This window comes from Pangasianodon hypophthalmus, chromosome 9, assembly GCF_027358585.1.
Source record: "Pangasianodon hypophthalmus isolate fPanHyp1 chromosome 9, fPanHyp1.pri, whole genome shotgun sequence".
Taxonomy (NCBI): domain Eukaryota; kingdom Metazoa; phylum Chordata; class Actinopteri; order Siluriformes; family Pangasiidae; genus Pangasianodon; species Pangasianodon hypophthalmus.
The window spans coordinates 8,397,023-8,411,789 of record NC_069718.1 but is presented as its reverse complement, the minus strand read 5'-3'; the positions used below and the strand labels follow the sequence as shown (position 1 = coordinate 8,411,789).

At 40.2% G+C, this 14,767-nt stretch overlaps 14 non-coding genes across 14 annotated transcripts; 10 read left to right on the top strand and 4 right to left on the bottom strand.

Annotated features, from left to right (window-relative positions):
* Positions 1 to 905: 905 nt before the first annotated feature.
* LOC128318973 (U4 spliceosomal RNA) lies at positions 906 to 1,046 on the top strand. The gene has a single exon (XR_008302402.1). It is a non-coding gene; the product is annotated as a U4 spliceosomal RNA (small nuclear RNA).
* A 524-nt stretch (positions 1,047 to 1,570) lies between these two features.
* trnaa-agc (transfer RNA alanine (anticodon AGC)) lies at positions 1,571 to 1,643 on the bottom strand. Its single transcript has one exon. It is a non-coding gene; the product is annotated as a tRNA-Ala (tRNA).
* A 1,085-nt stretch (positions 1,644 to 2,728) lies between these two features.
* LOC128319030 (U4 spliceosomal RNA) lies at positions 2,729 to 2,869 on the top strand. The gene has a single exon (XR_008302461.1). It is a non-coding gene; the product is annotated as a U4 spliceosomal RNA (small nuclear RNA).
* A 766-nt stretch (positions 2,870 to 3,635) lies between these two features.
* Positions 3,636 to 3,776, top strand: LOC128318972 (U4 spliceosomal RNA). Its single transcript, XR_008302401.1, has one exon. It is a non-coding gene; the product is annotated as a U4 spliceosomal RNA (small nuclear RNA).
* A 524-nt stretch (positions 3,777 to 4,300) lies between these two features.
* trnaa-agc (transfer RNA alanine (anticodon AGC)) lies at positions 4,301 to 4,373 on the bottom strand. The gene has a single exon. It is a non-coding gene; the product is annotated as a tRNA-Ala (tRNA).
* A 1,085-nt stretch (positions 4,374 to 5,458) lies between these two features.
* LOC128318971 (U4 spliceosomal RNA) lies at positions 5,459 to 5,599 on the top strand. Its single transcript, XR_008302400.1, has one exon. It is a non-coding gene; the product is annotated as a U4 spliceosomal RNA (small nuclear RNA).
* Positions 5,600 to 6,123: 524 nt separating this feature from the next.
* trnaa-agc (transfer RNA alanine (anticodon AGC)) lies at positions 6,124 to 6,196 on the bottom strand. The gene has a single exon. It is a non-coding gene; the product is annotated as a tRNA-Ala (tRNA).
* Positions 6,197 to 7,281: 1,085 nt separating this feature from the next.
* LOC128319038 (U4 spliceosomal RNA) lies at positions 7,282 to 7,422 on the top strand. The gene has a single exon (XR_008302469.1). It is a non-coding gene; the product is annotated as a U4 spliceosomal RNA (small nuclear RNA).
* Positions 7,423 to 8,188: 766 nt separating this feature from the next.
* LOC128318970 (U4 spliceosomal RNA) lies at positions 8,189 to 8,329 on the top strand. The gene has a single exon (XR_008302399.1). It is a non-coding gene; the product is annotated as a U4 spliceosomal RNA (small nuclear RNA).
* Positions 8,330 to 9,990: 1,661 nt separating this feature from the next.
* LOC128319029 (U4 spliceosomal RNA) lies at positions 9,991 to 10,131 on the top strand. The gene has a single exon (XR_008302460.1). It is a non-coding gene; the product is annotated as a U4 spliceosomal RNA (small nuclear RNA).
* Positions 10,132 to 10,901: 770 nt separating this feature from the next.
* LOC128318969 (U4 spliceosomal RNA) lies at positions 10,902 to 11,042 on the top strand. Its single transcript, XR_008302398.1, has one exon. It is a non-coding gene; the product is annotated as a U4 spliceosomal RNA (small nuclear RNA).
* A 766-nt stretch (positions 11,043 to 11,808) lies between these two features.
* LOC128318968 (U4 spliceosomal RNA) lies at positions 11,809 to 11,949 on the top strand. Its single transcript, XR_008302397.1, has one exon. It is a non-coding gene; the product is annotated as a U4 spliceosomal RNA (small nuclear RNA).
* A 523-nt stretch (positions 11,950 to 12,472) lies between these two features.
* On the bottom strand, positions 12,473 to 12,545 carry trnaa-agc (transfer RNA alanine (anticodon AGC)). The gene has a single exon. It is a non-coding gene; the product is annotated as a tRNA-Ala (tRNA).
* A 1,085-nt stretch (positions 12,546 to 13,630) lies between these two features.
* LOC128319017 (U4 spliceosomal RNA) lies at positions 13,631 to 13,771 on the top strand. Its single transcript, XR_008302446.1, has one exon. It is a non-coding gene; the product is annotated as a U4 spliceosomal RNA (small nuclear RNA).
* Positions 13,772 to 14,767: the final 996 nt, after the last annotated feature.

The following is a 14,767-nucleotide window of genomic DNA, read 5'->3' as shown; positions in this document are numbered from 1 at the left end:
ATTTTTTATTAAAGCGGAAAGGTAAAGAACTACCTTTCAGGCTCATTCACAGCTTTTATCCAGTCAAATCCTTTCTGGTGTCACATTTGAAATTGGATATTGATGACAGCTGAACTTTCTGTAGCTAACACCCTAAGACCTTTCTTCATTTTCTTTCGTTTCTTTCCCTTTTTATTTATTTATTTATTGATTGATTGATTGATTTATTTGGAATTCATTTACTGTGACTTGAAACACAAATTTATGCTCTGTATGCAATTTAATCATTTTATTAGCCAAGTATCACGTTCACAAATGCAGTGTAGTAAAACTTCAACCCTGGTTTGGTTCTTTTAAAAAACGACTTGGAGTGTTACTTTCATAATTTGTCCACTTCTACTATCAGGAAGGCAACCAAAACTTTTTGTATATATGCTCCAGTAATTGCATTTGTGCATAATCTGGAAGACGTTCATTTACTTTAACACCTGTTTAATTTTACTTCTGCTCTCCCTCAGGCACTGATGTTGGGTGGGTGAGGAGGTGTGGGGTGCAGTCAGTGTTCCAGTTCATCCCAAAGGTGTTCAGTGAGTTTTCCAGCCAGGTTTTCTAGATCGTTTAATATGAGCTTGGAAATGAATATTGGCTGATTTCAAAGACTTCTACCTGTCGTGTCTGACTCCTCCCCTTTAAGATCCGACTGGAGGATTGGAAGCCTTTTATTTCTATTTAATTTCAGGTAGCTTATTTGACACCTTTTTGCTAGGAAATTCTTGAACCTGTTTGTTCTCAGTCAAACTAGTGACAGAAGGTTCAGTCGTGTTGTTCCTTTAGTGACTGACATACCTGAGCGATGTGTTTGGACTTACCATCCTGGACTGTCTCCTATCTGAATGTGGGCATGTGCCGTTGTGGGCGGGACCTTTATCCTTTCGCAGAGGCAATATCGTAGCTTATGAGGTTAATCCGAGGCGCGATCATTGCTGGTTGAAAACTTTACCCAATACCCCGCCTGGATGACTTGAAAAATAGTCAGCCGTGGCAATTTTTGATGGTCTCTAATAAGACCTTTAAAGTTGTGTCAAAAGAAGATTGTGTGTTTAATTTTTCCGAGCTAGTAATGAAGATTTGGTTGGTAAAATGTACGTTGTTCTATGAACATTTATCTGGCGTATTTTGACACGTGTTCCTGGTGTAGTCGTGGTAGAATTTTACTCTACGTGTTTTGCTTCATGTACTAAATGTGTTTCAGTTGTGGAATTCTGTTTAAAAAAAAAAAAGGAACTAAAAATTGTATGGCCAATTTAGATTGTTCCTAAGGGGAATTTTAACTGGCTTCACCAGATCGCTTAATAATGGAATGGAACTGAATCTCACCTGGTTTCAGGCATGTACCTGTCGTATTTTTTGCCTGTTTAGATGGTTGATGTGAACATTACCTGATACTGCTGGCCCAAATCTGCATGATTTTATGCACTGCACTGCTGCCCCACGCTTGGCTGATTAGATAATTGCATGAATGAGTAGGTGTACAGGTGTTCCTAATAAAGAGCCTGATGAGTTTAATTTCTGTTGAAAACACGGCGGAGTGTGGAGGATGCGGGCATCGATCCCGCTACCTCTCGCATGCTAAGCGAGCGCTCTACCATTTGAGCTAATCCCCCTTCCCGAGAGTGGGGAAGTGCGCCACTCTGAGCCCGGAGAGGTGAATAACGTTTGCCTGCTTGGGACAATGTGTTTGCAAAAGCACGTCGGAAAAAATAAGAAGAAAATCCGTGCATTTTTTTCAAACTGGAACAGGTTCACAATATTGTGCTGGAAGAAAGTCTGTTCTTTGCTTAACAATTTTTTATTAAAGCGGAAAGGTAAAGAACTACCTTTCAGGCTCATTCACAGCTTTTATCCAGTCAAATCCTTTCTGGTGTCACATTTGAAATTGGATATTGATGACAGCTGAACTTTCTGTAGCTAACACCCTAAGACCTTTCTTCATTTTCTTTCGTTTCTTTCCCTTTTTATTTATTTATTTATTTATTGATTGATTGATTTATTTGGAATTCATTTACTGTGACTTGAAACACAAATTTATGCTCTGTATGCAATTTAATCATTTTATTAGCCAAGTATCACGTTCACAAATGCAGTGTAGTAAAACTTCAACCCTGGTTTGGTTCTTTTAAAAAACGACTTGGAGTGTTACTTTCATAATTTGTCCACTTCTACTATCAGGAAGGCAACCAAAACTTTTTGTATATATGCTCCAGTAATTGCATTTGTGCATAATCTGGAAGACGTTCATTTACTTTAACACCTGTTTAATTTTACTTCTGCTCTCCCTCAGGCACTGATGTTGGGTGGGTGAGGAGGTGTGGGGTGCAGTCAGTGTTCCAGTTCATCCCAAAGGTGTTCAGTGAGTTTTCCAGCCAGGTTTTCTAGATCGTTTAATATGAGCTTGGAAATGAATATTGGCTGATTTCAAAGACTTCTACCTGTCGTGTCTGACTCCTCCCCTTTTAGATCCGACTGGAGGATTGGAAGCCTTTTATTTCTATTTAATTTCAGGTAGCTTATTTGACACCTTTTTGCTAGGAAATTCTTGAACCTGTTTGTTCTCAGTCAAACTAGTGACAGAAGGTTCAGTCGTGTTGTTCCTTTAGTGACTGACATACCTGAGCGATGTGTTTGGACTTACCATCCTGGACTGTCTCCTATCTGAATGTGGGCATGTGCCGTTGTGGGCGGGATCTTTATCCTTTCGCAGAGGCAATATCGTAGCTTATGAGGTTAATCCGAGGCGCGATCATTGCTGGTTGAAAACTTTACCCAATACCACGCCTGGATGACTTGAAAAATAGTCAGCCGTGGCAATTTTTGATGGTCTCTAATGAGACCTTTAAAGTTGTGTCAAAAGAAGATTATGCGCTTACTTTTTCCGAGCTAGTAACGAAGGTTTGGTTGGTAAAATGTACGTTGTTCTATGAACATTTATCTGGCGTGTTTTGACACGTCCATGGGTGTTCCTGGTGTAGTAGTGGTAGAATTTTGCTCCATGTGTTTTGCTTCATGTACTAAATGCGTTTCAGTTGCGGAATTCTGTTTAAGAAAAAGGAAATAAAAATTCTATGGCCAGTTTCCATTGTTCCTAAGGGGAATTTTAACCAGTGAATAAGAAAGAGTAGGTTTTCCAAGGGGCTTTACCAGATTGCTTAATAATGGAATGGAACTGAATCTCACCTGGTTTCAAGCATGTACCTGTCGTATGTGACACCCGCCCCTTTTCTTCCAGACTGTAGCACTGGAAGGTTTTTGCTTGGTTTGTTTGTTTTCCAGCCAGGTTTTCTAGATCGTTTAATATAAGCTTGGAAATGAATATTGGCTGATTTCAAAGACTTCTACCTGTCGTGTCTGACTCCTCCCCTTTAAGATCCGACTGGAGGATTGGAAGCCTTTTATTTCTATTTAATTTCAGGTAGCTTATTTGACACCTTTTTGCTAGGAAATTCTTGAACCTGTTTGTTCTCAGTCAAACTAGTGACAGAAGGTTCAGTCGTGTTGTTCCTTTAGTGACTGACATACCTGAGCGATGTGTTTGGACTTACCATCCTGGACTGTCTCCTATCTGAATGTGGGCATGTGCCGTTGTGGGCGGGACCTTTATCCTTTCGCAGAGGCAATATCGTAGCTTATGAGGTTAATCCGAGGCGCGATCATTGCTGGTTGAAAACTTTACCCAATACCCCGCCTGGATGACTTGAAAAATAGTCAGCCGTGGCAATTTTTGATGGTCTCTAATAAGACCTTTAAAGTTGTGTCAAAAGAAGATTGTGTGTTTAATTTTTCCGAGCTAGTAATGAAGATTTGGTTGGTAAAATGTACGTTGTTCTATGAGCATTTATCTGGCGTGTTTTGACACGTGTTCCTGGTGTAGTCGTGGTAGAATTTTACTCTACGTGTTTTGCTTCATGTACTAAATGTGTTTCAGTTGTGGAATTCTGTTTAAAAAAAAAAAAGGAACTAAAAATTGTATGGCCAATTTAGATTGTTCCTAAGGGGAATTTTAACTGGCTTCACCAGATCGCTTAATAATGGAATGGAACTGAATCTCACCTGGTTTCAGGCATGTACCTGTCGTATTTTTTGCCTGTTTAGATGGTTGATGTGAACATTACCTGATACTGCTGGCCCAAATCTGCATGATTTTATGCACTGCACTGCTGCCCCACGCTTGGCTGATTAGATAATTGCATGAATGAGTAGGTGTACAGGTGTTCCTAATAAAGAGCCTGATGAGTTTAATTTCTGTTGAAAACACGGCGGAGTGTGGAGGATGCGGGCATCGATCCCGCTACCTCTCGCATGCTAAGCGAGCGCTCTACCATTTGAGCTAATCCCCCTTCCCGAGAGTGGGGAAGTGCGCCACTCTGAGCCCGGAGAGGTGAATAACGTTTGCCTGCTTGGGACAATGTGTTTGCAAAAGCACGTCGGAAAAAATAAGAAGAAAATCCGTGCATTTTTTTCAAACTGGAACAGGTTCACAATATTGTGCTGGAAGAAAGTCTGTTCTTTGCTTAACAATTTTTTATTAAAGCGGAAAGGTAAAGAACTACCTTTCAGGCTCATTCACAGCTTTTATCCAGTCAAATCCTTTCTGGTGTCACATTTGAAATTGGATATTGATGACAGCTGAACTTTCTGTAGCTAACACCCTAAGACCTTTCTTCATTTTCTTTCGTTTCTTTCCCTTTTTATTTATTTATTTATTGATTGATTGATTGATTGATTTGGAATTCATTTACTGTGACTTGAAACACAAATTTATGCTCTGTATGCAATTTAATCATTTTATTAGCCAAGTATCACGTTCACAAATGCAGTGTAGTAAAACTTCAACCCTGGTTTGGTTCTTTTAAAAAACGACTTGGAGTGTTACTTTCATAATTTGTCCACTTCTACTATCAGGAAGGCAACCAAAACTTTTTGTATATATGCTCCAGTAATTGCATTTGTGCATAATCTGGAAGACGTTCATTTACTTTAACACCTGTTTAATTTTACTTCTGCTCTCCCTCAGGCACTGATGTTGGGTGGGTGAGGAGGTGTGGGGTGCAGTCAGTGTTCCAGTTCATCCCAAAGGTGTTCAGTGAGTTTTCCAGCCAGGTTTTCTAGATCGTTTAATATGAGCTTGGAAATGAATATTGGCTGATTTCAAAGACTTCTACCTGTCGTGTCTGACTCCTCCCCTTTAAGATCCGACTGGAGGATTGGAAGCCTTTTATTTCTATTTAATTTCAGGTAGCTTATTTGACACCTTTTTGCTAGGAAATTCTTGAACCTGTTTGTTCTCAGTCAAACTAGTGACAGAAGGTTCAGTCGTGTTGTTCCTTTAGTGACTGACATACCTGAGCGATGTGTTTGGACTTACCATCCTGGACTGTCTCCTATCTGAATGTGGGTATGTGCCGTTGTGGGCGGGACCTTTATCCTTTCGCAGAGGCAATATCGTAGCTTATGAGGTTAATCCGAGGCGCGATCATTGCTGGTTGAAAACTTTACCCAATACCCCGCCTGGATGACTTGAAAAATAGTCAGCCGTGGCAATTTTTGATGGTCTCTAATAAGACCTTTAAAGTTGTGTCAAAAGAAGATTGTGTGTTTAATTTTTCCGAGCTAGTAATGAAGATTTGGTTGGTAAAATGTACGTTGTTCTATGAACATTTATCTGGCGTATTTTGACACGTGTTCCTGGTGTAGTCGTGGTAGAATTTTACTCTACGTGTTTTGCTTCATGTACTAAATGTGTTTCAGTTGTGGAATTCTGTTTAAAAAAAAAAAAGGAACTAAAAATTGTATGGCCAATTTAGATTGTTCCTAAGGGGAATTTTAACTGGCTTCACCAGATCGCTTAATAATGGAATGGAACTGAATCTCACCTAGTTTCAGGCATGTACCTGTCGTATTTTTTGCCTGTTTAGATGGTTGATGTGAACATTACCTGATACTGCTGGCCCAAATCTGCATGATTTTATGCACTGCACTGCTGCCCCACGCTTGGCTGATTAGATAATTGCATGAATGAGTAGGTGTACAGGTGTTCCTAATAAAGAGCCTGATGAGTTTAATTTCTGTTGAAAACACGGCGGAGTGTGGAGGATGCGGGCATCGATCCCGCTACCTCTCGCATGCTAAGCGAGCGCTCTACCATTTGAGCTAATCCCCCTTCCCGAGAGTGGGGAAGTGCGCCACTCTGAGCCCGGAGAGGTGAATAACGTTTGCCTGCTTGGGACAATGTGTTTGCAAAAGCACGTCGGAAAAAATAAGAAGAAAATCCGTGCATTTTTTTCAAACTGGAACAGGTTCACAATATTGTGCTGGAAGAAAGTCTGTTCTTTGCTTAACAATTTTTTATTAAAGCGGAAAGGTAAAGAACTACCTTTCAGGCTCATTCACAGCTTTTATCCAGTCAAATCCTTTCTGGTGTCACATTTGAAATTGGATATTGATGACAGCTGAACTTTCTGTAGCTAACACCCTAAGACCTTTCTTCATTTTCTTTCGTTTCTTTCCCTTTTTATTTATTTATTTATTTATTGATTGATTGATTTATTTGGAATTCATTTACTGTGACTTGAAACACAAATTTATGCTCTGTATGCAATTTAATCATTTTATTAGCCAAGTATCACGTTCACAAATGCAGTGTAGTAAAACTTCAACCCTGGTTTGGTTCTTTTAAAAAACGACTTGGAGTGTTACTTTCATAATTTGTCCACTTCTACTATCAGGAAGGCAACCAAAACTTTTTGTATATATGCTCCAGTAATTGCATTTGTGCATAATCTGGAAGACGTTCATTTACTTTAACACCTGTTTAATTTTACTTCTGCTCTCCCTCAGGCACTGATGTTGGGTGGGTGAGGAGGTGTGGGGTGCAGTCAGTGTTCCAGTTCATCCCAAAGGTGTTCAGTGAGTTTTCCAGCCAGGTTTTCTAGATCGTTTAATATGAGCTTGGAAATGAATATTGGCTGATTTCAAAGACTTCTACCTGTCGTGTCTGACTCCTCCCCTTTTAGATCCGACTGGAGGATTGGAAGCCTTTTATTTCTATTTAATTTCAGGTAGCTTATTTGACACCTTTTTGCTAGGAAATTCTTGAACCTGTTTGTTCTCAGTCAAACTAGTGACAGAAGGTTCAGTCGTGTTGTTCCTTTAGTGACTGACATACCTGAGCGATGTGTTTGGACTTACCATCCTGGACTGTCTCCTATCTGAATGTGGGCATGTGCCGTTGTGGGCGGGATCTTTATCCTTTCGCAGAGGCAATATCGTAGCTTATGAGGTTAATCCGAGGCGCGATCATTGCTGGTTGAAAACTTTACCCAATACCATGCCTGGATGACTTGAAAAATAGTCAGCCGTGGCAATTTTTGATGGTCTCTAATGAGACCTTTAAAGTTGTGTCAAAAGAAGATTATGCGCTTACTTTTTCCGAGCTAGTAACGAAGGTTTGGTTGGTAAAATGTACGTTGTTCTATGAACATTTATCTGGCGTGTTTTGACACGTCCATGGGTGTTCCTGGTGTAGTAGTGGTAGAATTTTGCTCCATGTGTTTTGCTTCATGTACTAAATGCGTTTCAGTTGCGGAATTCTGTTTAAGAAAAAGGAAATAAAAATTCTATGGCCAGTTTCCATTGTTCCTAAGGGGAATTTTAACCAGTGAATAAGAAAGAGTAGGTTTTCCAAGGGGCTTTACCAGATTGCTTAATAATGGAATGGAACTGAATCTCACCTGGTTTCAAGCATGTACCTGTCGTATGTGACACCCGCCCCTTTTCTTCCAGACTGTAGCACTGGAAGGTTTTTGCTTGGTTTGTTTGTTTTCCAGCCAGGTTTTCTAGATCGTTTAATATAAGCTTGGAAATGAATATTGGCTGATTTCAAAGACTTCTACCTGTCGTGTCTGACTCCTCCCCTTTAAGATCCGACTGGAGGATTGGAAGCCTTTTATTTCTATTTAATTTCAGGTAGCTTATTTGACACCTTTTTGCTAGGAAATTCTTGAACCTGTTTGTTCTCAGTCAAACTAGTGACAGAAGGTTCAGTCGTGTTGTTCCTTTAGTGACTGACATACCTGAGCGATGTGTTTGGACTTACCATCCTGGACTGTCTCCTATCTGAATGTGGGCATGTGCCGTTGTGGGCGGGACCTTTATCCTTTCGCAGAGGCAATATCGTAGCTTATGAGGTTAATCCGAGGCGCGATCATTGCTGGTTGAAAACTTTACCCAATACCCCGCCTGGATGACTTGAAAAATAGTCAGCCGTGGCAATTTTTGATGGTCTCTAATAAGACCTTTAAAGTTGTGTCAAAAGAAGATTGTGTGTTTAATTTTTCCGAGCTAGTAATGAAGATTTGGTTGGTAAAATGTACGTTGTTCTATGAGCATTTATCTGGCGTGTTTTGACACGTGTTCCTGGTGTAGTCGTGGTAGAATTTTACTCTACGTGTTTTGCTTCATGTACTAAATGTGTTTCAGTTGTGGAATTCTGTTTAAAAAAAAAAAAGGAACTAAAAATTGTATGGCCAATTTAGATTGTTCCTAAGGGGAATTTTAACTGGCTTCACCAGATCGCTTAATAATGGAATGGAACTGAATCTCACCTGGTTTCAGGCATGTACCTGTCGTATTTTTTGCCTGTTTAGATGGTTGATGGTTGAAAATCTGCATGATTTTATGCACTGCACTGCTGCCCCACGCTTGGCTGATTAGATAATTGCATGAATGAGTAGGTGTACAGGTGTTCCTAATAAAGAGCCTGATGAGTTTAATTTCTGTTGAAAACACGGCGGAGTGTGGAGGATGCGGGCATCGATCCCCCTACCTCTCGCATGCTAAGCGAGCGCTCTACCATTTGAGCTAATCCCCCTTCCCGAGAGTGGGGAAGTGCGCCACTCTGAGCCCGGAGAGGTGAATAACGTTTGCCTGCTTGGGACAATGTGTTTGCAAAAGCACGTCGGAAAAAATAAGAAGAAAATCCGTGCATTTTTTTCAAACTGGAACAGGTTCACAATATTGTGCTGGAAGAAAGTCTGTTCTTTGCTTAACAATTTTTTATTAAAGCGGAAAGGTAAAGAACTACCTTTCAGGCTCATTCACAGCTTTTATCCAGTCAAATCCTTTCTGGTGTCACATTTGAAATTGGATATTGATGACAGCTGAACTTTCTGTAGCTAACACCCTAAGACCTTTCTTCATTTTCTTTCGTTTCTTTCCCTTTTTATTTATTTATTTATTTATTTATTGATTGATTTATTTGGAATTCATTTACTGTGACTTGAAACACAAATTTATGCTCTGTATGCAATTTAATCATTTTATTAGCCAAGTATCACGTTCACAAATGCAGTGTAGTAAAACTTCAACCCTGGTTTGGTTCTTTTAAAAAACGACTTGAAGTGTTACTTTCATAATTTGTCCACTTCTACTATCAGGAAGGCAACCAAAACTTTTTGTATATATGCTCCAGTAATTGCATTTGTGCATAATCTGGAAGACGTTCATTTTCTTTAACACCTGTTTAATTTTACTTCTGCTCTCCCTCAGGCACTGATGTTGGGTGGGTGAGGAGGTGTGGGGTGCAGTCAGTGTTCCAGTTCATCCCAAAGGTGTTCAGTGAGTTTTCCAGCCAGGTTTTCTAGATCGTTTAATATGAGCTTGGAAATGAATATTGGCTGATTTCAAAGACTTCTACCTGTCGTGTCTGACTCCTCCCCTTTTAGATCCGACTGGAGGATTGGAAGCCTTTTATTTCTATTTAATTTCAGGTAGCTTATTTGACACCTTTTTGCTAGGAAATTCTTGAACCTGTTTGTTCTCAGTCAAACTAGTGACAGAAGGTTCAGTCGTGTTGTTCCTTTAGTGACTGACATACCTGAGCGATGTGTTTGGACTTACCATCCTGGACTGTCTCCTATCTGAATGTGGGCATGTGCCGTTGTGGGCGGGATCTTTATCCTTTCGCAGAGGCAATATCGTAGCTTATGAGGTTAATCCGAGGCGCGATCATTGCTGGTTGAAAACTTTACCCAATACCACGCCTGGATGACTTGAAAAATAGTCAGCCGTGGCAATTTTTGATGGTCTCTAATGAGACCTTTAAAGTTGTGTCAAAAGAAGATTATGCGCTTACTTTTTCCGAGCTAGTAACGAAGGTTTGGTTGGTAAAATGTACGTTGTTCTATGAACATTTATCTGGCGTGTTTTGACACGTCCATGGGTGTTCCTGGTGTAGTAGTGGTAGAATTTTGCTCCATGTGTTTTGCTTCATGTACTAAATGCGTTTCAGTTGCGGAATTCTGTTTAAGAAAAAGGAAATAAAAATTCTATGGCCAGTTTCCATTGTTCCTAAGGGGAATTTTAACCAGTGAATAAGAAAGAGTAGGTTTTCCAAGGGGCTTTACCAGATTGCTTAATAATGGAATGGAACTGAATCTCACCTGGTTTCAAGCATGTACCTGTCGTATGTGACACCCGCCCCTTTTCTTCCAGACTGTAGCACTGGAAGGTTTTTGCTTGGTTTGTTTGTTTGTTTTCCAGCCAGGTTTTCTAGATCGTTTAATATGAGCTTGGAAATGAATATTGGCTGATTTCAAAGACTTCTACCTGTCGTGTCTGACTCCTCCCCTTTAAGATCCGACTGGAGGATTGGAAGCCTTTTATTTCTATTTAATTTCAGGTAGCTTATTTGACACCTTTTTGCTAGGAAATTCTTGAACCTGTTTGTTCTCAGTCAAACTAGTGACAGAAGGTTCAGTCGTGTTGTTCCTTTAGTGACTGACATACCTGAGCGATGTGTTTGGACTTACCATCCTGGACTGTCTCCTATCTGAATGTGGGCATGTGCCGTTGTGGGCGGGACCTTTATCCTTTCGCAGAGGCAATATCGTAGCTTATGAGGTTAATCCGAGGCGCGATCATTGCTGGTTGAAAACTTTACCCAATACCCCGCCTGGATGACTTGAAAAATAGTCAGCCGTGGCAATTTTTGATGGTCTCTAATAAGACCTTTAAAGTTGTGTCAAAAGAAGATTATGCGCTTGCTTTTTCCGAGCTAGTAACGAAGGTTTCGTTGGTAAAATGTACGTTGTTCTATGAACATTTATCTGGCGTGTTTTGACACGTCCATGGGTGTTCCTGGTGTAGTAGTGGTAGAATTTTGCTCCATGTGTTTTGCTTCATGTACTAAATGCGTTTCAGTTGCGGAATTCTGTTTAAGAAAAAGGAAATAAAAATTCTATGGCCAATTTCCATTGTTCCTAAGGGGAATTTTAACCAGTGAATAAGAAAGAGTAGGTTTTCCAAGGGGCTTTACCAGATTGCTTAATAATGGAATGGAACTGAATCTCACCTGGTTTCAAGCATGTACCTGTCGTATGTGACACCCGCCCCTTTTCTTCCAGACTGTAGCACTGGAAGGTTTTTGCTTGGTTTGTTTGTTTTCCAGCCAGGTTTTCTAGATCGTTTAATATAAGCTTGGAAATGAATATTGGCTGATTTCAAAGACTTCTACCTGTCGTGTCTGACTCCTCCCCTTTAAGATCCGACTGGAGGATTGGAAGCCTTTTATTTCTATTTAATTTCAGGTAGCTTATTTGACACCTTTTTGCTAGGAAATTCTTGAACCTGTTTGTTCTCAGTCAAACTAGTGACAGAAGGTTCAGTCGTGTTGTTCCTTTAGTGACTGACATACCTGAGCGATGTGTTTGGACTTACCATCCTGGACTGTCTCCTATCTGAATGTGGGCATGTGCCGTTGTGGGCGGGACCTTTATCCTTTCGCAGAGGCAATATCGTAGCTTATGAGGTTAATCCGAGGCGCGATCATTGCTGGTTGAAAACTTTACCCAATACCCCGCCTGGATGACTTGAAAAATAGTCAGCCGTGGCAATTTTTGATGGTCTCTAATAAGACCTTTAAAGTTGTGTCAAAAGAAGATTGTGTGTTTAATTTTTCCGAGCTACTAATGAAGATTTGGTTGGTAAAATGTACGTTGTTCTATGAACCTTTATCTGGCGTGTTTTGACACGTGTTCCTGGTGTAGTCGTGGTAGAATTTTACTCTACGTGTTTTGCTTCATGTACTAAATGTGTTTCAGTTGTGGAATTCTGTTTAAAAAAAAAAAGGAACTAAAAATTGTATGGCCAATTTAGATTGTTCCTAAGGGGAATTTTAACTGGCTTCACCAGATCGCTTAATAATGGAATGGAACTGAATCTCACCTGGTTTCAGGCATGTACCTGTCGTATTTTTTGCCTGTTTAGATGGTTGATGTGAACATTACCTGATACTGCTGGCCCAAATCTGCATGATTTTATGCACTGCACTGCTGCCCCACGCTTGGCTGATTAGATAATTGCATGAATGAGTAGGTGTACAGGTGTTCCTAATAAAGAGCCTGATGAGTTTAATTTCTGTTGAAAACACGGCGGAGTGTGGAGGATGCGGGCATCGATCCCGCTACCTCTCGCATGCTAAGCGAGCGCTCTACCATTTGAGCTAATCCCCCTTCCCGAGAGTGGGGAAGTGCGCCACTCTGAGCCCGGAGAGGTGAATAACGTTTGCCTGCTTGGGACAATGTGTTTGCAAAAGCACGTCGGAAAAAATAAGAAGAAAATCCGTGCATTTTTTTCAAACTGGAACAGGTTCACAATATTGTGCTGGAAGAAAGTCTGTTCTTTGCTTAACAATTTTTTATTAAAGCGGAAAGGTAAAGAACTACCTTTCAGGCTCATTCACAGCTTTTATCCAGTCAAATCCTTTCTGGTGTCACATTTGAAATTGGATATTGATGACAGCTGAACTTTCTGTAGCTAACACCCTAAGACCTTTCTTCATTTTCTTTCGTTTCTTTCCCTTTTTATTTATTTATTTATTTATTTATTGATTGATTTATTTGGAATTCATTTACTGTGACTTGAAACACAAATTTATGCTCTGTATGCAATTTAATCATTTTATTAGCCAAGTATCACGTTCACAAATGCAGTGTAGTAAAACTTCAACCCTGGTTTGGTTCTTTTAAAAAACGACTTGGAGTGTTACTTTCATAATTTGTCCACTTCTACTATCAGGAAGGCAACCAAAACTTTTTGTATATATGCTCCAGTAATTGCATTTGTGCATAATCTGGAAGACGTTCATTTACTTTAACACCTGTTTAATTTTACTTCTGCTCTCCCTCAGGCACTGATGTTGGGTGGGTGAGGAGGTGTGGGGTGCAGTCAGTGTTCCAGTTCATCCCAAAGGTGTTCAGTGAGTTTTCCAGCCAGGTTTTCTAGATCGTTTAATATGAGCTTGGAAATGAATATTGGCTGATTTCAAAGACTTCTACCTGTCGTGTCTGACTCCTCCCCTTTTAGATCCGACTGGAGGATTGGAAGCCTTTTATTTCTATTTAATTTCAGGTAGCTTATTTGACACCTTTTTGCTAGGAAATTCTTGAACCTGTTTGTTCTCAGTCAAACTAGTGACAGAAGGTTCAGTCGTGTTGTTCCTTTAGTGACTGACATACCTGAGCGATGTGTTTGGACTTACCATCCTGGACTGTCTCCTATCTGAATGTGGGCATGTGCCGTTGTGGGCGGGACCTTTATCCTTTCGCAGAGGCAATATCGTAGTTTATGAGGTTAATCCGAGGCGCGATCATTGCTGGTTGAAAACTTTACCCAATACCCCGCCTGGATGACTTGAAAAATAGTCAGCCGTGGCAATTTTTGATGGTCTCTAATAAGACCTTTAAAGTTGTGTCAAAAGAAGATTATGCGCTTGCTTTTTCCGAGCTAGTAACGAAGGTTTGGTTGGTAAAATGTACGTTGTTCTATGAACATTTATCTGGCGTGTTTTGACACGTCCATGGGTGTTCCTGGTGTAGTAGTGGTAGAATTTTGCTCCATGTGTTTTGCTTCATGTACTAAATGCGTTTCAGTTGCGGAATTCTGTTTAAGAAAAAGGAAATAAAAATTCTATGGCCAATTTCCATTGTTCCTAAGGGGAATTTTAACCAGTGAATAAGAAAGAGTAGGTTTTCCAAGGGGCTTTACCAGATTGCTTAATAATGGAATGGAACTGAATCTCACCTGGTTTCAAGCATGTACCTGTCGTATGTGACACCCGCCCCTTTTCTTCCAGACTGTAGCACTGGAAGGTTTTTGCTTGGTTTGTTTGTTTTCCAGCCAGGTTTTCTAGATCGTTTAATATAAGCTTGGAAATGAATATTGGCTGATTTCAAAGACTTCTACCTGTCGTGTCTGACTCCTCCCCTTTAAGATCCGACTGGAGGATTGGAAGCCTTTTATTTCTATTTAATTTCAGGTAGCTTATTTGACACCTTTTTGCTAGGAAATTCTTGAACCTGTTTGTTCTCAGTCAAACTAGTGACAGAAGGTTCAGTCGTGTTGTTCCTTTAGTGACTGACATACCTGAGCGATGTGTTTGGACTTACCATCCTGGACTGTCTCCTATCTGAATGTGGGCATGTGCCGTTGTGGGCGGGACCTTTATCCTTTCGCAGAGGCAATATCGTAGCTTATGAGGTTAATCCGAGGCGCGATCATTGATCATTGTACGTTGTTCTATGAACATTTATCTGGCGTGTTTTGACACGTGTTCCTGGTGTAGTCGTGGTAGAATTTTACTCTACGTGTTTTGCTTCATGTACTAAATGTGTTTCAGTTGTGGAATTCTGTTTAAAAAAAAAAAGGAACTAAAAATTGTATGGCCAATTTAGAT